General features: G+C 51.5%; 1 long non-coding RNA gene across 1 annotated transcript in view; it reads left to right on the top strand.

The window, feature by feature from the left end:
• Positions 1-253: 253 nt before the first annotated feature.
• Positions 254-23,195, top strand: part of LOC129636601 (uncharacterized) — a 40,009-nt gene continuing 17,067 nt past the window's right edge. The window contains exon 1 of the long non-coding RNA XR_008707034.1: positions 254-449. This is a non-coding gene — a long non-coding RNA (uncharacterized LOC129636601). The remainder of the gene's footprint in view (positions 450-23,195) is intronic.

Genomic DNA, 23,195 nt, shown 5'->3' with positions numbered 1-23,195 from the left:
TCTCAGCCAGGCCCTGAGCCCTGAGCCTGACCTGATTGGTGAAGGGCGATTGTGCCGGCGGACCTCGGACGTCCCCAGCGACACCTTCCAAGCCACCGCCAAGAAGGGGGCTGCGGAGGAAGGGGACAGAAGGTAACATGCGGAAAACCAAAAGGCAACGGAGTACAGGGAAGGGGGAACGCAACTTCAGATGCTGGGCAGACCAGGGAAGTGAAATAGCCACCGCCAACGTACAAGGAAAGGAAGGGGCCAAACGCGGGCGAGGGCACGCGGCTCTGAGGCGCTGAGGAATAGTTGAAGAGGGGCGGGCTGAGTTTTCTTCGAGTTGCAGCAAGCACCAAATCTACTCTCTCGGATCCGTCCGCGGCGCTCCCGCCCTCCCTGCCTCCTCTTCCAGCAGCTGTGCGGACGTGAGGAGCAGGCGGAGAACGCGCCGGAGCCGAGAGCGGGTAAGGAAGGCAGGGGGAGCCCCGCCAGCCAAACAGGGAAGCCAGGGGCAGGGCCGCCCAGGCAGGGGCCAGGCTGCTCGGCGCCGCTAAGTGGCCGGAGACAAAGGACCGGAGCGGAGGGGAGAGGGTACCACGGTGGAGAGAGAAGGGCTGATGAGACAGGGAGAGTACCAAGGAAAAGGGGTCTCTCTGGGGACCGGCCGAGGGTCGTCTGCCCCTGTCGCCTCTGCCCACACCAGCCTGGAAGTGGGATGTCCCGGGGGCTCACTATCACTTGGCTTCCAAGCCGGAGAGCCTGTGGCCTGGAATCGGGCAGCGGGGTGTTGCTGTGTCTGTGGGGTTGTGTGTTTGTGTGTGTGCGCGCGCGCATGTGCGCGCGCGCGACAAGGTTTAAGGAAGGGGGGAGGGGTGGAGAGGGGAGGGCCTTCGCCTTTGGGTCAGACCCCTATCCCTGGCTGCCACAAGCCTCCGCCCTCTATCCTGCGCGGTCCAGTGCGGTCCATCCACCGAACTTGAAACAAAAGGGCTTAACCGAATCCCTCTGGAGTCGGGGCACGGACTCTTTCTAGAGAAAGTGCTTTGGTCTGAGACTTTAAGGGTTACCTGCATCCAGGATTGTTTCTTAACTTTCTGCAACTGTTCCTGGGAGGAGGGGCGGGAAGGGTGGGGGGAGATGCAAAGTAAATTTCGGACAGAAAAAAAGCCCAGGTCTCAGTAGTTCACTCCGGCTATCTCTGAACAGGCTGGTCGGGAAGTCTCAGACCTGCGGGTAACGAAGGTAGAGAAGAAACTGATGGAGAAAGGAAGCCTCTTTCAATTTCTAAATCTATGGAGAATTTCTGATGTGTCTCCTTGAGGGCTGAACGCCTCTTGGTGAAGGGATCCTGTGAGTGTGTGAGTGTTGTGAGGGTGAGAAAGATCTGTGAGGCAGGTGGAGTAAGTGTCTAGGCAAACAGCTGTGTCCCAGGCGGGGCTGAGATAGGCGCTCAGGACCCATACCCAGCACCTCCCCCTCCCCTCTCTGCCCTCAGCCGAGGCTGCACCGAGGCCAAGGCCTCCGCAGCCTCTTCCAGCGGGGCCGCCAATCAATCCTGCAGGTCAACACAGCAATTAATAAACGGGGTGAGGAGGCCTGGCAAATGAGGGCGGGAGGCGTCAGGCTGTGTCTCCCCCAGGCCCCGAGGGCCCGGCTGCAGGAGTAGGGAGTAGGAGGGGTGGGGGTGGGGGATAAAGACCCCTGAGAACTCAGCGTGGGCCCAGAGCCACAGGAGGGAGAGGCAGGGGACCAGTGACAGGGAGGCAGAGAACCTGCTGGGTCAGGCCAGTGGAGTAAAAGGAAGATCATTAAATAAAGGACTTATTTTTATGGTTCTGAGAGTAGAGGCGTCGATGGCCAAAAACCACAATTGGCCTGATAGCCGATCCTTTCCAGTTACCCCCTCCCTCGCTTTATCCTGGTGGTCTTCGCTGTTTCCGGACAGGCTCAGCGATACTAAATAAAACCCGCATCCTTCGCAAACCCGTCTGCGCCGGTTGCGCCAGCGCGTCCTCCAGGCACGCTCGCTCCTGCGCTTCATTTTGAACCAGCCGTATGGGTCTAAGAGCGGACCCGGGGCCCTCTAGGGCACGCAGAGTCCTGGTTTGTGGTGTGCCTCGGCCAGAGGTGTTCAAAAAAGAGGGGAGAGCCGAGGGACCGGAGGAAGGCAGTGAAAAAAGAGTGAAGGCGCCTTGGAAGGGAAACATTTCCTTGCTCAGACCCAGCCCTGCCTCCTGCCCTGTTCCGCAGCTCCTCCCTACCCTTCCCCAAGGCCCGGCTGGGCTGGCGGGAATGTGATCCCCGCGTCGGCCAAAGCGGGGAAAGGAGGGAAGGGAAAATGAGAATGCTATGCGCAGCTGGTCTTCCCCGGCCGCCGGGCCGACCGCGCCGGGAGAGCGGATCATCGGGCAGACGCAGGTAGGCGCAGGCGGCCCTGGGTAAAGCGCCCTCGCCTCTTGTGGAGTATCCCCAACGCCAGGAAGCTTGAGATGAGGGCCCGGAGAGGTGCCCAAGGATGCCCCCACCGCTCTGCCTTCTCCTTCCCGAGGCGCTGGGGATTGGGTCGGGCTGTGTCTTCCGGGAGACTTACAGGGACTGGGAGCCAGGTCCACACACCCCAGGCCTGCGAGGCAGTGAGAGCCGCCTTCCACGAGGGAAAAAGGCAAAGTGGGAGTGTCGTGAGCCTGAGCAGACAGGACCGGGAAGGAAAGAGGGGTGGGGGTAGGAGGCGGTAGGAGGCAAAATAAATAGATTCAGACAGAGGGAGAGAGAAGCTCTGTGCAGGAGGGGAAGAAAGGGGGAGAGAGGTTCCCAGGAAGGCCCAGCCATTAGGTCTGTCCTTGGGCTGCATATTTATACGGTCGAGGGGGTGCACAGATGGGCTCTCAATTGAATTCCATCTTCAACACCATCAGAGATTGATTTTGTACTCGCTTTTAATTTTGCCATAATTAATTAGATCATTACAACTGTTTGCTATTGATCTCCCTACTTAAACCTCTGGTGTGGAGGGGTGGCCCAGATCCCTAAAAGCCCAAGAGGCCCCAGTTGACACTCTTAGGGGCCCAAGTTCTTCCAGTGAGGACAAGGCCCCCAAGAGGGAATGGAGGTAGCGGAGGGACTAGGCCAAGAAGCTACAGGAAGGGCAGTGCTGAGGGTGGATAAGCAGTTGAAAGAACTAGAGCCTGAGCTGGTAGATGTGGGGAGGAGGGAGAGGAAGAAGGTGATTTGGAGAAGGAGAGGAGTGAGGCAAAAAGGTCTGGAGTTAGTCCTTGACCCTCTGTGGTATTATTTGAAAAACTCTTGGAAACCTGATCCAACCCTCTCCCTCCTTGACAATCTGAAACTAAACTTGGGTCCCTGGCTTTGCACTCCGTGCTACAATCAGGAGACCTAGTGGGCAGACAGTGGAGGTGGCCGGCCTGGGGGAGGGAAAAGAGAGAGGGAGAACAGCCTTTCACTGCCTTAGCCCGTTGGGTAAGAGCTTCAGATTCTCCTCCCTACTTGGGTCCCCTGGGGCCTGCCATCCCTCTTCTTGTCCCAGGCCTCCCTGGAGTTGTTTATTTTGGGAGCAACCTTCTCTCCACACACATTATCTACACCAGTGCTTACACTCTCGCTCATACTCAAGTACACAAGACCCTTACACATGTGCACAGACACTTGTGCACACAGCCTGTCCCCACCCACTAGCACACAGGCACATGCACCCACATTCCATCCCCACTAGAAACTAAGGCCTTCCCAGTGCTCCCAACTTGGGGGAAGTCGGGTAAAATATTTCTACACTGAAGGAAAGCAAAGCGGAAAGATCAAGTCCTAAACGCAAAGCAAGAGAGCAAAGGCCAAATTCTGCCAAGAGACCAAGAGAAGTTGTAAAACTCACGTTTTCTGGGTGGAAAGTTTTTCGTCGGTTTAGAGGACACTGGGACGGAAGGCGGGAGGCCTCAGCGGTGGGAAAGAGGCCCCAGGGCCCCAGTCCCCAGCCATGCCGCCCGGCAAACACCAGAAATAAAGAGAAGTGGAGTCCTCAGTTGGCCGCCCCCGTGCGTTTCAGTCACCCCCCTTGCCTGTGGCGCCTCAGGGTCCTCCTCACTCTTACCTGCCCGGCCCGCGCGCTGTTCCATGCTCTGCTCCCCGCCGCTGCCGTCTGGGCCTGGGTCTCGCTTCTCGGCTTCTCTGCGGCCCGACAGCGCGTCTCGCCTTTGCCGCCGCCGCCCTGAGATCTGGGCGCAGTCACCCAAGACCGAGCGGCTCAGATAACCTGGGCTGCCCGCCGCCTCGGCTGTGCGTTCCGCTCGCGCCCGCGCTCACCCAGCCGGCCGCGCCGAGGCACAGCCACGCGCCCAAGAGCCCCAGGCTCTCCGTCCCGCGCACACGCGCGCACACGCACCCCGGCCCCGAGCTCGCCGCAGGCAAGCCGCCGCTGCGCTGCCGCAGGCACCCAGAGACCGAATCCCCAGCCTAGACGCCGGCACACCCTCTCACCCCACCCTCCTCTTCTTCGCTGTCACTCGCTCCCGTCAGTCGCCAGCCTTACACGCAGGGGCGTCTTCACTCTCATGCGTTCCCCAACTTTGTGCGTTCCCCTTCTCCACGACGCTCAGCGTTCGCCCCCTGCCACTTTCTCCACCAGCACTTGCTCCGCCGCCTGCCACACACGCCTTAGTCTTAATACATGTTTCCAAGATTCCTACAGACGCACCCCAACTTTCTTGGGCGACATAATCACTCCTTGTCGCCAATACATTGTGGAACTGCTCGCTAAATCCCTTACAAGCCTCTCCTGCTCCAAGTTTTCTTTCCATTCTTCATTAAAAAAAAAAAATCAGAATAAAAGGAAAAGGTTCTGGCTTCCCTGCCTTCAGGAGATGAGGCAGGCTCAGAAGAAAGGGAGAAAGCCCAGAAACCTCCCTGGCTCCGGCTGTGCTCAGAGGCCCACCCGTCTGAACCACCCCCTTCCGCATTATTCTGGTCTTCTCACTCCAAGTTTCTTGGACCCTCAGATTCACACCTCTCCAAGCACACTCATGCTTCCCATCCCTGATCAAAGGCTCACTTGAGCTTTGTCCCACTTCGGGGCTCTCCCAACCTGGAATTTACACCTCTCACACCTTGGTCACAAGTTCTCCCTCAAACTTCTACACCACTTTGCCCACACACCCCCTCTTATACTCCTTCTTACACACTCACACACTTCTCAAGCACCACTACTCCCACTTCTACCCCCCAGGAACTCTTTTCTCATCTGCCCCATTTCACACTCCCACTCACTTGCTCTGGGCCTCCCACTCTCTTGCAACCTTTGCTTACACATGCTGAGTAACACTGAGAAGCAGGCAAGGTTAAGTGCTGGGTGAGCCCCAGTGTGCAGGCAGAGGTCTGTGGCTGGTCCCATCTCCTGCACAAACACCTCCAGGCTCCAGGCAGAAGGCACCAAAGCAAGGACCGAGGCCCAGGTCCGAAAGGCCTACCGAGACCACTTAGCAATGGATGCTCTTTAGCGAGAGTCCCAGATACTTCAGCTGAAGTTCCTTCAAAAAGATTGTGCACCTCAGGACTGGAGAGGAACAGGCACCCAGAGGCCAAACCCATATAATGGCTCCCCAACTTAAAAAAAAATTTTTTTTTGCCATGCACAGGTTTTGGGATCTTAGTTCCTTGACCAGGGGTTGAACCAGGGCCCTTGACAATGAAAGCTTGGGGTCCTAACCACTGCGCCACCAGGAAATTCCCCTCCCCAGCTTAAATTTAAAAAAATCATCCTCCAGGACCATGAATCTCTACTCTTTCAGGCAAATCATGGCCGAGTTACCATCTAACCACCAATGTGTAATTTAAAACATCAGACTTTGCTGGGGTTTCTTTTCTTCTTAACTTCTTTTTTAAAAAATCAAACAATGATTTTCCAATATAAGCGTATGGAAACTTAGAAGTAAAAAAAAAAAGAAAAAGTTTTTGCTTTTTGTTATACACAGAACACTATTCCCAAGGACAAGGATAGGAGAGCAATGTGTATAAATGAAACCCTAGTCTCTCCCCTCCCCCCAATGCATTCTCACGCTGTTATTCCATTACACACAAGTGAGATGTTCACACACATAGACTCTCTGTCACCCACTCACATGGGCCATGACCTGCTGAGTCACACCTCCTCTGCAAGGCTCTTTGTGCCTTTGTTACCACTTCTAAAATAGTGATTATAATCCTTGCCCTTCTCCCATATTTCTCTTGAGAAACTTGGGTGAAAGTGATTGATAGAATGTAAAGTGTGACCACAGACATATTCATTGCTCTTATTCCTGTGTTTTCAGAAGCAGGAACTGAGACCCAGCATTACACACACACACACACACACACACACACACACAAGCAGGGAGGCACCCAGTGGGGAATCAGGTGTTTTGAACTGGGGACACTCACACACACAGCTTAGTGTCCCTGCCGGCTCCTGAGCCAGCTTGTCACAGTTACCTGAACACAGGGCCCAAGGTTGGGGCAGTGCCAGGACTGGGGCCTAGGCCCAGGGGAAGGCAGCTGAAGCCATTGTGCTAAGCAGCCTGTCGCATACCAGGGGGACCAAGAGGAGGAAGGAGTTTTCTTAGCTCTTGGCTCTGATACTTTTGGAGCCTTGGGAATTCTGGAGACCTGCAAAGTGATGCCAGTCAAAGGGCAGGCCCTGTACCTTAGCCTCCCTCCAGCCTTCTCTTTGTCTCCCAGGCCTCACCCCTGTCCCACACAGTCTCTCAGGGCCCTCCTGCTCATTGCCCGCCCCATTGATTGAAAGTCTCTCTCAGGTTCTCCAAGGAGTCCCAGGAAAAATGATCCGCCAGCCTATTGATTCTTCATTAGAATTACATTTTCATGTGTGCTAAATTGGTTTTAAAAGCTTTTTCTGTTGTTATTGTCTTGTCAGACCCTGCGGTCCAGGGCAAACCAAGTTAAAACGTTGTGGCTTCTTAGAGAAAAAAAAATCACCGGGGCCAGGTCTGTGATTACTTGCTTTCCTGCCTTATTGTTGTCATGATGACAATTGTGATTTGCTTTAAGTATCTTTAGGAAAAGAGCCCTGCAGGAGGCCACTCTTGTCAGACTAGGGCTGGCTAGGGGTGTGAGGGGGTGGATGTGTGTGGAGAGGGCTCTGAAGCCCATGGAGGAAGGACACAAAAGTAGTTTTTCTTTCTTTAAAAATTAAACTTAGCACTTGAACCTGTATTAATTGCTTCTGGGACAAGAAGAAAGGTGAAAGTTTTAGAAATCACTTTTATTTTCTCTATCTCCTTCCAGATTGAACACAGGAGAAACAGAAAACACAACCTCACTTACTCTAGCTCCCTGCCCTTTCCCCTAAATAACTGGAGAGGGGGTGTCAGTATTTCACAAAGTGCTGAGGGCGAGGTTGCAGACTTCTGCTTTGTCGTGGGGCAGAAGCCCAGTCACAAGGATGCTTTTAATCATTACACTTTGTGCTGGGGGAGGAATGAATCCAAATGAGGGTAGAGAAGAGGGAAGAGAGAGGTAGGGACTCCTACAGAGAAAGGGGGCTGGGGGCCCAGACTATCAGAGAGACACACACAAACAAACACACGCAACCCAGAGTCAGTCTGATGGACTATTCCTTGCAGAGAAGCAGAGGATAAAGAAGAATTCAAAGGAGGAAGAAAGGAGGAAGAAAGAAGAGGGAAAAGAGGGACTGAGAAAAGGAAACGTATAGAAGAAGGGAAAGAAAGTGAAAAAGGTAGGCAGAGGAGCAAGCCCCGGGGAGCTGGCAGCCCCTCCAGCCCCGCCTTCTTCCTGGCCTGGCAGCCGGAGGCTGTACTGGGGTGTGGGTACAGGGCGGCTGCGGAGCCCAGGCAGGAGAGCCGAATGTCTCCGTGATGTGTTTATCCCCTAATCAGTTCATTAGTTATAAACAACATGACATTAGAAGTTAGGAGGCAGTTGATATTAATTTTTATTTAACTAGTTGATGTTTAATCCGTCACGCCAGGCTGGGTAGCAGCGAGAAAGATCTTCCTGACACAAAACCAGTTAGAACTTCATAAGGCGCAATCAGTGTCCGCGCGTTGAAACCAACAAGAGAGACAGAGACAGAGAGATAGGGAGAGACAGAGAGACAGAGGCTGCCTCGCTAGAAATGGAGGCTGCTAGGCGGCAGGGGTGGGGGAGGGCAGGAGAGAAGTAAGCTGGAAAGGCTGAGAATACAGAGAGGACTGCTCGGGCGAGTGGCTGGCAGTCCAGAACTGAGCCCCAGGCCCAGCACTGCCGGAGGCAATAGTAAGGGGCTCAGCGCCCCCCGGCATGCCCGCTCCCAGGAGCGGTGGGGCCATGAGCTAGGGGCCCTGCCAAGCCGGGCCGCGGCCACCAGCAGCCTTCGGCCATGCAGTGCTTTGGGTGTCCGGCGGTCTGGAGGGTGGTCAGAGGCTAACGTCCCAGCCAGGCGAAGCCCAGACTTTCCCCAAACGGTCCTCTCCGAAGCCCAGAACGCCGTCCTGTCCTGCTCCAGGAAGAGCGGCCGGCAAGGAGGAAAGTAGGGAATGGCGAAGAGCCTGTGCCCAGCGGCTCAAGTCTGACAAAGTTTGTTGCGATCGCAAGCCAGAGCAGGATGTGTGTGTGTGTGTGTGTGTGTGTGTGTGTGTGTGTGTGTGTGTGTGTGTGTGTTGGGGTGCTCGGCGGTGGCAAAGGGCGAGGAAGCGAGCGACAGTCTAGCGATTCTGCAGGCGGGAAAGGGTTTTCCTCCCAAGTTGGCCAACCCCTCCAAGAGCGTCCCCGCGTGCTGAACTCCCAAGTAGAGACCAGGCTGTGTCGTTCGCGGGTTCCTCTGGTGGCCTTGCCCAGTTAAGCTCCCTTCTCAACCCCGCCCCGAAGCACGAGCTGTTCGGCTTTTTCCACCTTCACCCAGGGCACCGGCCGGGCACTGGCTCGGTCACGGCTCGGTGACCCGGCACGGACGGGGAAGGGGGGTGGCTCGGGCTGTAGTTTTCCGCCCTCGCGAGGGACACTATTTGGAGGGGCCGAGGCATCCTCACCCGCGCGCAGACTCAAGCCGAGCATCTCACCATTTGCATGTTAATCTGCCTCCACCACGAAAAGGAAATCGCTGAAATTCCGAAGAAAATTGCCTCTCGCCAGCGGTTAATAGTTAACTCAGACGGGAAAGTTCCCAGGGAAAGGCGAATGCTGGGGCGAGTGGCGCAGGGGAGGCGGCCTGGGAAGGCTGTGGCCCGGCTTCGGCCTCTCCCCTAGCCCGGCGCGCCCTCTCCCTTCGCCCGGCGCGCCTCCCCTCCTCGGGGCGGCGCGTCCCCCACCCGGTAATTAGCATCGTTTAGTTCACAAAACCCTTCCTGGGAGAAATCTGTTCCCTCGTTCCGGGGCTCAGTTCAGCACCTGATTCCGCCGGGTGAGGCGAATAAATCACGCGGCGGCGGCGGCGGCGGGAGAGCCCGACCCGAGCCCGCCAGACTGGGGCAGCCGGGAAAACGAAAAAGTGAGAAAGAGGCGGCCAAGTCAGGAAAAACGATTTAGGGAGATGGTGCAGCCCTCGCGCAGGGAAAGCGAAGGGTCAGGGAGGGGAGATCCAAAGAAAGACAGGGACTCAGAGGCAGAGTCGGGACCAAAATAGAAGAGGGAGGTACAGAAAAGGACCGAGAGAAGAGAGGCAGAGACAGAGAACGAAAAAGCGAACGAAAAGGAAGGGAAAGGGGGAGGTTAGGGAAGAGGGAGGAAACAAAAGAATAAAGGAAAGAAAAGAAATCCAAAAGATCAAATGCTTTTGTTGTTATATCAAAAAAAGAAAAAAACAAAACTCCCCTGCGAGGCTCAGCTGTGGAAGCGCGCCCCGCGGCGGCCAGTGCTCCCTGCCCAAGGGCCGAAAACCCGGGAGCGCAGTTTGCGTCCTCGGCGCTCTAGGCCTGGTCGGCGTAGAACCCGACTCCCGTTTGAAGTTCCAGGGCACGGGGCGCACAGGAGTATCTGCCCTCGGAAGCAATGGAGTTTGCGTGTGGGATGTCCTCCTGGATAGATGGCCGGGAGGGGATGAGTAAATAAAAGGCGCACGGCTCTTTCTTGGGCGCGCACTGGGCACCAGGATCTTTCTGCCCCAGCGCGAAGGGAGGCAAGGACTGGGAGAGAAGAGGCTTCTGCTGTTTAGCTCAGAGCCCAGCTTTCCCGTAGCTAGAACCCCCCTCCCACTACCACACATACTCTTTGGCAGGGTCCACCTGCTCCACCACCCGCTCCCCCACCAGCCCCCTTACAGATACCTAGCGCCCAGGCGGGCTCTCAGGGGCACAGCTACGAGAAAAAAGTAACGCGTCGAGAACCGCGACCCGCACCAGCGGAGGGCGCATTTCCTGACCCTCCTTCCCGCGGCTAGACAGGCGCGGCGCAGGTTCAGCTGGCTCTAGGGGCCTGGCACGGCATTGGGCTGCCCAGGCCAGAAGTTGGGGAGGAAGAAAGGGAAGAAGAGAAAGAAGCGGGGGAGGGGGTAGGGAACGTGCAGAAGAGAAGCAGAGAGAAATGAAAAGTGGAAATGCGGGCTGGAGGGAAAGGCAGAGCAAGGGTGTTAGGGAGCGTCTCCCCTTCGGTCTGACCCTCGTGGGAGTGCTCCCTCCCAGGTCTCAGTCATTTCGAGCCCCTGTCCTCTGGCCCTTCCTCAGGACGCCAGGCAGGAGACGGAGACCCGGAAAGGCCTCTGTGCGCGTGTGAACAGAGGGTGAGGAGAGACAGGCTTCCCTGCCAGCCGGGCGGACCCTAGGATGACAAGCATTCCCCAAATTTCCAACCTTTGGGACTTCCGGGTCAATGTGGTCCAGCCCACTTCGCCCCTCCTCCGGGCTTCTACCCCTCCCTCCTGTCTTGTTCCTCTAGCCTGCTCAGCCACTGAGCTGACTAGAGGAGTTGGGGGGTGGGGGGGGGCGGGGGACGGGGGTTAAATAACTCCAAGAAGAAAACCGGTAATTCAGTCAATTCCAACTTTTTCACAGGGACAGGAGAAACTGATATCTAGACCAGAACACTTTGGGCTGGGGAGGAGGCAGTGACCAAGCTGACTTAAGTGGGAAAGCACTGGTCAGTCAGTCAGTACTACGTGGGGCTGCTCTGTGATGGACACTGGTTTTATGGTACTATACCCCAAGTTCGTATGCCTGAGGCACAGTGAGGCCGAACAACACCAAAACTTTGGGAATTCGGAGCAGAAAAAGGTTTATTGCAGGGCCATGCAAGGAGAAATGGTGGCTTATGACCCCATCAAAACCCTGAACTCTGAAAGGTTTCAGCAAAGCATTTTTAAAGGCAAGGTGAAGAAGGGGCGTGGTTGTTTGTTGCAAACTTTTTGGTGGTGGAATCCTTTGTTCTTGCAGCTGTCCATGTAGGTCAGGTCTCTATAAATCTTCAACAAGGCAAATGCTATTCTTTGTTCTGCAACTTTGTATTTCTGTATGAATGGTAAAGTGTTGTACTTTAAAGACCAGAGCCTTGAGAATGGGCTATCCTGTATATTTCAGGCTACAGGCAACATTTTTAACTCAAAGCAAAAGCAATAGAATACAAAGATTGAAGTAAAATAAACATCTAATGTGGAGTCGGATTTTTTTCTTCCCTATTATTCAGTTCAGTTTAGTCGCTGAGTCTGACTCTTTGCCACCCCATGGCCTACAGTATGCCAGGCTTCCCTGTCCATCACCAACTTCCGGAGCTTGCTCAAACTCAGGTCCCTCAAGTTGGTGATGGCATCCAACCATCTCATCCTCTGTCGTCCCCTTCTCCTCCTGCCTTCAATCTTTCCCAGCATCAGGGTCTTTTCCAGTGAGTCAGTGTTTTGCATCAGGTGGCCCAAGTATCGGCGCTACAGCTTCAGCATCAGTCCTTCCAATGAATATTCAGCACTGATTTCCTTTTGGATTGACTGGTTGGATCTCCTTGCAGTCCAAGGGACTCTCAAGAATCTTCTCCAACACCACAGTTCAAAAGCATCAATTCTTCGGTGCTCAGCTTTCTTTATAGTTCAACTCTCACATCCATATATGACTATTATATTTAAGTAGATAAATCACACACTGGCTCTGCTTTTAAGAAGGATATCACCTGGTGGCAAAAAGAAAGTTTTTGCCAAGAAACTCCAGAAAGTGTCACAATATGGACTGGAAGGGTGACTGAGACACAGGGGGTGTCAGAGAATGCTTTGTAAACAAATGAGGTCTTGCAAGATGATGAAATGTACACCAAATGCAGGGGATACCTGGCTGAAATATTCCCAGGCAGAAGATCAGGAGCAAAAGCGTGGGGAGGGGGCAACAACCCACCTAGCTGGGAAACTGCAAAGGATTCTGTGAGGCCAATGTGGATGTGAGAGTTGAGTCAAGGGGAGCAAGGTTGGGAGGTAGGTAGGGCCTAGATCAAGGAGCACTTTTGCAAAGGAGTTTTGATTTCTCATTTAGGCCATGGAGTGTCATTGGAAGATTTTATACAGGGAAGAGAAAAGATCTGATCTGGAGAGGAAAGACCACTGCAAATGTAGATGGTGGGCTGGAGGTAGAAAAAGCAGCAGAGACTGGGAAAACTGTCTCAGCAAGAGAAGATAAGAGGTCTTGGAACAAAAACGTCTGAGGGAAATAAAGAAGAGAGGGTAGATGTGAGAGATGAAGGCAGGATGGTCAAGACTCAGGCACAGATTGGATGTGTGTGTATATGGTGGGGTGAGATGATAAATTAAGGTCTGTCTGGGTCTCTGGGTAACTTAAATCTCAACTCTGATCCCTCGCCTCCCCCTCCACCCATCCCCTTGCAAACCCTTCCCTTTCAGTGGTTATATAAGTGGAAACCCCATGTATCATATCTGGAGGCAACTCTTTTCCCCTTGTCTCATGCACCCTTACCAGGCAGTCCCATGTGGATCACAGGAGAGGAAATTCTCATTAACTCTAAGACAGAGAAAGCAGCATCTAAGAGTGAAAGATGGAGCTGAGGTAGACCCCTCCCCTCTTTCAGTTCCAAAGCATACCAGTTTTCTGGTCTTGGGCACATCCCTTGAACTCCTTGTGCCTAAGTGTTCACATCTATAAAGTGAGGACAGGGTATTTGACTTGGGGAATTATTGGGTGGTATTAAACATGGGGTATAGTAACCACTGACATATAGAAGCCCACCCCATGCCCAGACCTCTTGGCAGACACTGATTGAGCATTGTCTCATGCACAGGTACAGGGTGTCAGCGGGTATAAAGAGCAGTAATATAAAGATATTCGGGGAAGTTGTTGAGCCAGAGGGAAGACCAGGTGTCTGATTGGAACAAAATAAGAAAAATCAGTATGTCTGAGAGCTTACTGCATGTCAGACATGCTTTGCATACATTAATTCCATGCGTTCTGCCTACTATTTATTCCTAACTATTTTAAAGATGAGGAAACTGAGGCACAGAGAGTTTCAGTAACTTGTCCACAATCACACAGCGAATAGGTGGCAAAGGTAAGATCTGTACCCAGATACTGCCTCCATAACCTATGCTCCTAAGCACATGCTATGCCAAGTATTCCTAGGGCCCACTGCGGAGTCAGAGAGAAAAGAGACACAGGCTGTGGTTCAGAGGTTGGGTGGGTCTGAGAGGATTCCTTCAGCATATCCAGTTGGTGAAACCCAGGAACCCTTCTCCCCTCTTCTTCCAAATCCTCATGCCTTTCACCATCCCTATGCTCTTCTCTCTCCTCAGAGCCTTTGAATCTGGAAACCCAGAGTTAGCTCCTGTGACCTGGCCAGCCAATTCTGTGAGGCTGCAGGGCCAGCAGCCCTCACCCAGCCTTGCAAGAAGCTGGGAGCCCCACCCTAAGAGTTTTCCAGCCAGGCCTTGTCCCTTCCCATGAGACCTCAGGCTTTTCCAGCTTCCAGGCCAGCAACCTCAATATGGGGTGGGGGTGGGGGGCTCCCTGCCACTGGGCTTAGCCTCTGATCGGGCCTCGTGGATCCTGATCCTGAACACCAGCCATGGCAAGAAATCCCTGGATTGAACCTGATACCCTCCACCTACAAGCCTGACCTGGGTTGTCCCATTTGAATCCCCATGAGCTGGGCCAAAGCACCCTGGGAACTGCAGAGGAGCATGAAGGACCCTACTCATGAGCCCATCCTCATTACTGGCTCTTTTGGGTCCACAGAACAACCACTGTGACAGGTACCTTTCCCCTATATGCTAGAATCATCCTATAGTCGCTCTTTTCCCTAAGCCCACAGAGGTCTGTCTTTTTCCTCTTAGAGCAGGCGTTATCTTTGCCAAAGGCAGAAACTGAAGAAGTTCTGGAATAATCCAGGACTGTGGAAACTATCTTTAACCCTTCCAGTAAGAGTGAGACAGAAATGAATGTGTGTGGCAGGAGGAGGGTTTTGGGCCTTTGGGTTTGGAGGGGTCTCATTTTTTTTTTTAACTGGAATTTAACCAATTCCCCACCTATTACACCAAATGGCCTTTTCTCAATGATCTGTGAGTTCTTTAAAATACTCACTGTGGCCAGGCAGATATTATACCCAAAGTGCCAGTGCTGTGGAGCAAAACCATTTATGAACTTTTGGGTGTCTGCCTTCCCAGGTTGCAGCCCAGTCTTTTGAAAATCTTCCTCCAAGATGGACAATATGTTAGGCAATACGCTGGGTCACCCAGAACAGACACTAGGGATGAAGGTGACTGCATGGATGTGAATTAAGAGAGGGGAGTTTTCTCTGTTGTTCCCTCCTCCGCTCTCCACCCCCCACAGCACTTGGTCAAGGGAAGCTGTCTGAGGGGTGGCGGGGGTGGGGCGGAGAGAAAGGCTGCCTGCAGCATCCTTAAAGTAAATATATCCCCTCCCAAGAACAAATTATTCTCTTAGTTTCCTCCTCTGAGTGAGGAGGCTCATCCATTCTGCCCGGGGATACTAAAGAAATAAAGCCCCCAGCACAGCTCCTGGCACACGTAGGGGCTCGCATAAATGCTATTGTTCTTTTCGTTTGTCTCTAAAGGAGCCCCGCACTGCATCAGTCACAGGCTTGGGGTTGACGGGTGGGAGCTGGGAGCCCTGAGGGTGAGCTTCCTGCCGCAAAGCCGCGCCTCATGAACCTGGGGCTGCGGACCGGACTCGTTCCCCCCGCGCAAAGCTGGACTTTCGGCTGCGCAGGCGCGCGGACCAGGGCTAGAGGTTGGACCACAGGTCAGATGCGGGATGGAGATGAGGGATGCGGGATGGAGATGAGGGATGCGGACTGCGCTCGGAAGCCTCTGCATCCTCAGCCAGTCTGCAAAACGGTACTGGTGGCCGCCGCCGCGGAGCCCTCCAGGCTTGGAGCTGCCCGGAGCCCAGCGCATCTTCGGCGCTTCGAGCGCGCTTGCCCGCCGCCGGCTCCGCCCCGCTCGCCGAGAGCCCGCACTCGATTAATAATCATAAACCCCCCGCTCACCCTCCTCTTAAAATTAATAACTCTGTAATTAGAGTCATTTCAGAAGCCTCCTGAGCCGCCAAGGCCTGCCCGGCCGCTGGCCGACCCGCGCTTGGCCGAGAGGTAGAAAGAGGCCCGGCGCGGCGGCCGCGGCATCTGCAGGTAGAGAATGAGAATTAAAATCGCTCTCAACAATCCAATACACTTTTTATCAGCCATCTATCTGAGAGCCGGGCCCATTCATCATCCGAGGCATTCTCCCTGAAAACAAGACCCATTCAGATTTTATACAAATTATCATATTTATCATCGTCTCCAACTCCGGAGTAACATCTCCGCAAAGTGTCTGCCGTCTCCCCGGGGAGCCGCGCGGCTCGGAGCGCCCGAGCGCCCGCCCGGCAATTCCCCCGCCGAGCCCCCTCCCTTCGCCCCTTCTTCCCCCTCCCCCTTCTCGGGTCTCGTCTCTGGCCTTTGATCCACTGTCTCTGCTTTCCCCACCGCTCTTTTCTCCCCACTTCCCATCAATCTCTCTTTCTCTCATCCCTCTCTCTCTCTCTTCTCCCTCTCATCTCGCCCTCTGGCCTTCGATCCGATCCATTGTCTCTCTGCTTTCCCCTCACCTCCTAGAACACTTACTCACACACTCTTCCTTGCACCACCCACCCCTGGCCCCCCAGTCCACCCCGTGTCTCCCACCTGGTCTCAAGGGCCTGGTCAGGTCTTTCTTCTCTTCCTATCTCTCTCTCTGTCTCCATTTCGGTCTGTCTCTCTGGGTCTTTACTTTCACCCCACCCAACATCCCCATTGCCCTGCCAGAACCAAGCAGCAGGAAGGGCCGTTTGTGACCGCAGCTCATGCCTCCCCTCGTGGATGGAGGAGGTGTTCCACAGTGGGAGTCCCCAGGTTGATTCCAGGTGTCAACTCTGGCCCACATCTGGGAGCATGAGAAAGTGAAGCAAGGCCACAGGAAAGACACAGCCATCACACGCTACAAACACACACACAACCCACCACACATACACACACTACACACATGCACACACATAGCCCCCAATACACTCATCCCCTCACCACAGACCCACCACACATATACACCCTCATACACACACAGCCCATCACCCAACACACACAGCCTCCAACCCACAGCCCTCAATACACACTCCACACATACCTCCTAACTGTAATTGTGTAACTGATCTCACTACACATAAAGCCCCTCTCATACCACACACAGCCCCCAATACATACATAGCTCCCTACCACACACCTGGCCCCCAATACGTACAAACATAAGGGCAGAAAGTCACAGCTTCTAAAAATCTAAGTGTGCTCACTATATGCTCTTGTCCTCTTACCCAGATTCTCAGGCCCTGTCCTCTACCTTCTGTTACCGTGGTTTAGGCAGGAACAGATCAGGCACTACAGCCTCTGGAAACACCTTCTGGCTTGGGTGGGGAAATAACCAGCAAGAACTTAGCCCCCTCAACCAGTTACTGAAGATGCTCTGCACTGACCCTCAGGAGTTAATGAGGCCTCCCCAGTTCAGACCCACAGACATTGGGGGCATTTCAGAAGGGGCTTTTATTCAGATTCTACGGAGGGAGACCTCACAAAGAGTAACAGCAGGAATGTTGAGAACACAGGTTTCTGACTCAAAAAACCATCTGTGAGTGATTACTTCCTTTCTAGGCCTCAGTCCTGAGGGGTGACCCTGCTGGCCTCTCTGGGGACATTGAGGCTCCAGTATTATACTGAGGTCCTCCATGACCCAGCCCATCCTATTTCCCCTTAAAAACCTGCCTCAGTGGGGTGCTGTGGAGGAACCTCTGGCTGTATATCCTTTGGGCCCTTGGTTGGTTGATTTGTTTGTTCCTCAGCCATTAGTTCAACAACCATTACAGAGTGCCTTCTCTGTGTCAGTTCTGTGGTTGGCGTGGGGTCATGGTGATATAAGAGATACACAGCCCCTGCCTCCATGGAGCTTACAGTCTAGAACGATGCTGTCCAGTGGAATTTTCTGTGATAGTGCAAATATTCTGTATCTGCACTTCAAGATGGTGGCCACTAACCATATATGGCAGTTGAACACTTGATAATCTGAGGAACAGATTTTAAATTCTATTTATTTAAATTAACTTTAATTGAATTTAATTATTTAATTTAAATGTGGAAAATGGCTACTATATTTGCCAGCACAAGTCTCACAGGCAGGTAAGTCTTAATTTCTTTCAATGGAGCAGTGTATGTATGAAGGAATTTCCCTCCTCTTCCAGAGCTGTGGAAGGTTTGTGAGCAAGGGGCCTCTGAGCATGACTCCTTTTCCTGTTTGGACCACCAGTTTCCCACATGCAACAAGAAGGCACCCCAGCCCCACATGTGTGAACATAAGAACCTGTGCCCCTAAGACAGGCCCATTTGAAAAATTGTAGATGAGTAATTCCCCATGAGAGAGTAATAATAGCATTTTTTTGGCTACCAGACACTATTTGCACATGCAATTTCATAAGTCTTACTGGGGGTTCATAAACACAGATGCCTGTGGGGGCAGAAATGGCTGGGAAGACAACAGGCAGGGGGACAAAGTTCTCTCTAAAGGATGGGATTGTCATGCTGAAGTGGGGGCCAGTGATGGCTAGCTGTCTAATTTTTTAAGAGTAATGAGGAATCTTAGTTTTTCTTTGAAATTCATTTAGAAATTATTTAAAATTTTTTAAAAATGTGACCAGGCAGATGACCAAATGATGGATGTGTAAGGATAGTCACTGTGGCTTTGCTTGAGAGTAGAAGTAATCTTAATGTCCACTATTAGGAGTCTGCTTGAATGTCATGAAATATTTATTCAACAGAATACTAGGCAGCCATAACCAAGAATCAAGTGAATCTTTGTACATAGGTGAGGAAAGATCTCAAAGGTGAACTAAGTGAAAAAAGTAAGGCATAGAACAATGTGTAACAGACCATTTATTTATTTTTTTATGTTGTTAGGTACCATTTATTGATAAGTGCTTTTTTTTGCCACATAGCATGTGGGATCTTAATTCCCCAACCAGGGATCAAACCATGCCCCCTGCATTGGAATCATGGAGTCTTAACCACTGAACCACCAGGGAAGGGCTGGGACCATTTATTGAAAGAAGAAGAGGCATACATATATATGAAAGTGTTAGCTGATCAGTCATGTCCAACTCTTTTCAACCCCATGGACTATAGCGTGCCAGGCTCCTCGGTCCATGGAATTCTCCAGGCAAGTATACTGGAGTGGGAAGCCATTCCCTTCTCCAGGGGATCTTCTCAACTCAGGGATCCAACCTGGGTCTTCTGAACTGCAGGGAGATTCTTTACCATCAGAGCCACCAGGGAAGCCACATATACATATACACACACACATTTGTACCTGCACAGATTAGCTCTGGAAAGATATACAAGAAACTGGAAATAGTGGTTGCCTCAAGGAAGAGGGCAGGGGTGGAAGGAAGACTTATTTTCCTGTGTATACCCTTTGGCACTAACTGCATGATTATGTATTTACAGTGTAGGCTGAGAAAACCTAGCTAAAGGCCAGCTGTGGCTTTGGGGTCACTTTATTAAAGTCTATTAAATCTGTTACAATCTTGCTTCTGTTTTTTGTTTTGGCTGTGAGACATGTGGGATCCTAGCTCCCTGCTCAGGGATCGAACCCACACCCCCTGCATTGGAAGGCAAAGTCTCAACCACTCATGGGGTGTCTGTTTGAAGTAGATGTTACTGACCCTATTATATAGATGAGGAAGCTGAGGCTCATTTGGATTAAAGTTGGTCAAGTATATGTAACTGGTTAGTGGTGGAACTTCGATTCTAACCAGGTCCCTCTGGCTCGCTAGCACCACATGGCCTCCTCCCAGAAGTGGGGAGGAATGATGATGTCAATAACATCATCACTGTCAACAACAGTGTTTATTGGAAACGTTATATGCCAGGTGCTGTGATAAATATTTCATGTCTCATTTAATTCTCGCAACAACCTTATGAATTAGACATCACTATCATTCCATTTTATAGATGGGGAAGCTGAGACTGAGAGGTTAACTTTGCTCCCAGAGGTACACTGGCCAGAAGTGGTGGAGCTGAGTTCCCTGCCTGGGTATTCAAACTCCAGAATTTGGTGCTTAATCATCTCAATGAAAAAAGTTTTGTATCCTGGCAGGCGCTCATCCCCAAAATACTCTATCACACCTCCCTGGGGCCTGCCATGAGTGTACACTATCTCCTATAGTGTGGACCTGTGAACACATTTGCTCAAACACATCTGTCCTGAAGCATATGTCCTTAGGGGATAGACTTCTAGTGTTATCTTTCATAGTGAGAAGAAATGGATATCTGTTAGCAATGGTTCTTTGGATTCCTGGTGACTTGCCCTTCCTACCTACACCTTTGCACTGCCCTTTCCTCAGAGTGGCCAGAGTTGCCTCTTTTCTCCAAGTAAATGTGTGTCTGGCTCCAGGGCCCAGGCACTGCCAATACTAAGTGATTGTAGAGCAGGTTTTCTTTCGAGTCTCTTAACATCCATTGAGGAAGGCAGGAAAGGAGTATTTATTCCTGTTGTGTGGATGAGGAAAATGAGGCTCACACATACACACATACCTGCACATACTGGTAAGAATGAAAACTATATTGTGGTGCAAATTAATCCACTTACTCCATTATCTCATGGCAAAGTCTCCAAAGTCCCTGCCCCCATCTGGGAAACATGCGAGGAGCATTCTCCAGGCAGGCCCAAGCTGGAGGTGAAAGAAGACAGAAAAAGGAGCAAAGAGCTAAGGAAACAGCCATGGCCTTCGAGCAAGAAATTCCCCCATTGGTGGCTTGAGTTCTATGGTTAAAATTGTGGCTAAGTGCGACTGACAATCTGGTGTAGCTCTCTGTGCCCGAAGATGTGTGTATACTCACTCCACTGGCTCTTAAGGCACTTGCTTCCCACAGCTTCCCTTCCCGCATGACAACCCTGTCCTCCTGCCTAGTCTGATCCAAAGAGCAAGTGAATGGGAGGGTCTGAAGATTCTCAACCTGCCCCCTGAGCCCCCTCAGCCACAGGCCTAAATGCATGTGCTAGCCCCAAGCCCAGTGCATGATTCAGGAAGAAGAAGTAGGCAGACATTGAAGGAGCATCCCCTCCACCCTCCAAGCTGTGTCCATGTCTATGATGGCAAAACACGTGCTCTGGCAGGATCCAGAATCTTGGAGGGTCCAGGGTAGCCAGAGGCAGACTTACATGTAGATGGCAAATCTGGCGACTGATAAATTAGGCCTTTCCTAGGGCCTCAATAATCTCCTCTGAGGGATTCTTTTTAATATTTATTTATTTGGCTGTGCCAGGTCTTAGTTTTGCCACACCAGAATGTAACTCTTGGATGCAGCATGTAGAATCTAGTTCCCTGACCAGGGATTCAAGCCTGGCCCCCTGCATTGGCAGCTCTGACCCTTAGCCAGTGGACCACCAGGGAAGTCCTGCCTCCTCAGAATTTAACAAATACTTAAAAGGAATTCCCTGGTGGTCCAGGGTTAGGACTTGGAGCTTTCATTGCCAGCTGGGGTTCAATCCCTAGTCAAGGAACTAAGATCCCATAGGTGTGTAGTACAGCCAAAACAAAAACAAACAAACAAAAAACAAATACTTATAATGTATATGCTGTGTATTTGGTTGGCACTCCTGTACATAGTTTTACAAGGGCGTTAGTTTCCTCCGGCTGCTGTAACGCTGCTGCTGCTGCTAAGTCGCTTCAGTCGTGTCCAACTCTGTGCGACCCCATAGACAGCAGCCCACCAGGCTTCCCCGTCCCTGGGATTCTCCAGGCAAGAACACCGGAGTGGGTTGCCATTTCCTTCTCCAATGCATGAAAGTGAAAAGTGAAAGTGAAGTCGCTCAGTCGTGTCCGACTCTGGCGACCCCATGGACTGCAGCCTACCAGGTTCCTCCGCCCATGGGATTTTCCAGGCAAAAGTACTGGGGTGGGGTGCCAAAACAACACATTTATCAGCTTACCTTTCTTGAATTCAAAGTCTAAAACAGGTCAGCAGGCTATGTTTCTTCTGGAGACTCTAGGGGAGAATTCGTTTCCTTATCTTTTCCAGTTTCTAGAAGTCATCCACATTCCTTGGCTCATGGCCACCTCACTCTGATCTTGCCTTCTGTCCTCACATTTTCTTTGACTGCTATTCCTGCTTCCCTCTTATAAAAACCCTTGTGATGACATTGGGCATGCTTCAAAAATCCAGGGTGATCTGCTCCTGTAAAGATCCTTAACATGATCCTATCTTCTAAATCTCTTTTGCCACGTAAGGTAAGATAATCACAGATTTGGGGGGTTGGGATTTGTGAGGTAACCATTATTCTGCCTACTACAGCAAGTATTCACTCATCTAGTGCCCAATGACAACTCTGTGAAGCAGATGATATTACTATTACCATTTTGCAGATGGGGAAGCTAAGGCAACCAGAGGTTCCATTTGCCCAGCGTCGTACACTAAGTACATGACAAAGCCATAATTCAATCCTAAGCAGCTTGTCTGTAAAGCCTGTGCTCTTAACCACCAAACTACAAGTATTTGGGGGCTTGATAAAAGCACATGCTCTGTGACATCCACAGACACTCCATATACTCAGACATCTCACATAATGTCTATGCATTATTCACAAACATATGACATACACTTGCATATGCCCTTCACATATATGCACTCTGCTCACATACATACACTCCATAGATACTTGAATATACACAAAAGACCTGGACACATGCATTCAAAAACATCCCCTCTGCTCATGTGTACTCATATTGCATGCATATACACACGCCCTAAACACATACATACACATTTATGCACACTATCCCATACAGAGATTATGCATAAATACATATTCTGCATATAGAGCAAATGTACTATACTTTCTATGCTATGTGCATACACAAACATCCTTTCACAACCACAAAATGCCCTGTGATACATACATCTTGCACATGCATGCACACTGAGCCAAGCATGCATAAATCTTCTTTAAAACATATTTTTCAAAAAGACACATAATGTGCCTGTGATAGCATACATACCCCATACATGAATACACCATGAACATGCAATATACTCAGCAAATACCTATCTGGTCTAGACACATATGTAACCTACACATAGACTCTATGCATTTATACCTTATTAGAGTCTCACCTGACATATATACATATTTGAACATACACACCCTGAACCCCAAAGTTCTGTACTCTGTGTACCCTACCTACATATCTATTTACATACCATACATATATTATCAAGAACCACCATACACACACAGATAGAGTGGCCCTGGGGACACACATCTTGCACACGCACACACAGCCCACCTAGAATGCATACATTCATGCATATATACAATTCTTTCTTAATACACTTTATATGCACATCTTGCAGTTACAGAAATGTACATCCTATCCATCAGGACTAAATCCACAGTGAATTGTCTGCTTTGAGTAGCACTTCACACACAAAAATAACCTCACAACTGTACAGCCAGATCAGAGAGCTTCCTTAGGCATTCCCTGACCCTTGAGGGGGACTGTTATCCCCATTTTCCTGGAGAGGAGGCTGAGGCTAGGAAAGGGCGGGGCTAGCCCAAGGGCGGCCCCGCCCCCTCCCACCCTCGCCGATGTGTGATCAGCCCCCGGCTCGTATCCCTCAGCCCCAACAGAAAAGTAGTTCCAATACCATGTTTGTTAACTAGGTTATCTAGGCTGTGGAAGATTTTAATGTTGAATTTTATAGCTTTACCACGCTCTGCC

The sequence above is a fragment of the Bubalus kerabau genome, chromosome 22, assembly GCF_029407905.1.
Source record: "Bubalus kerabau isolate K-KA32 ecotype Philippines breed swamp buffalo chromosome 22, PCC_UOA_SB_1v2, whole genome shotgun sequence".
NCBI classification, from domain to species: domain Eukaryota; kingdom Metazoa; phylum Chordata; class Mammalia; order Artiodactyla; family Bovidae; genus Bubalus; species Bubalus kerabau.
This window is presented reverse-complemented; position numbering and strand designations above follow the sequence as displayed.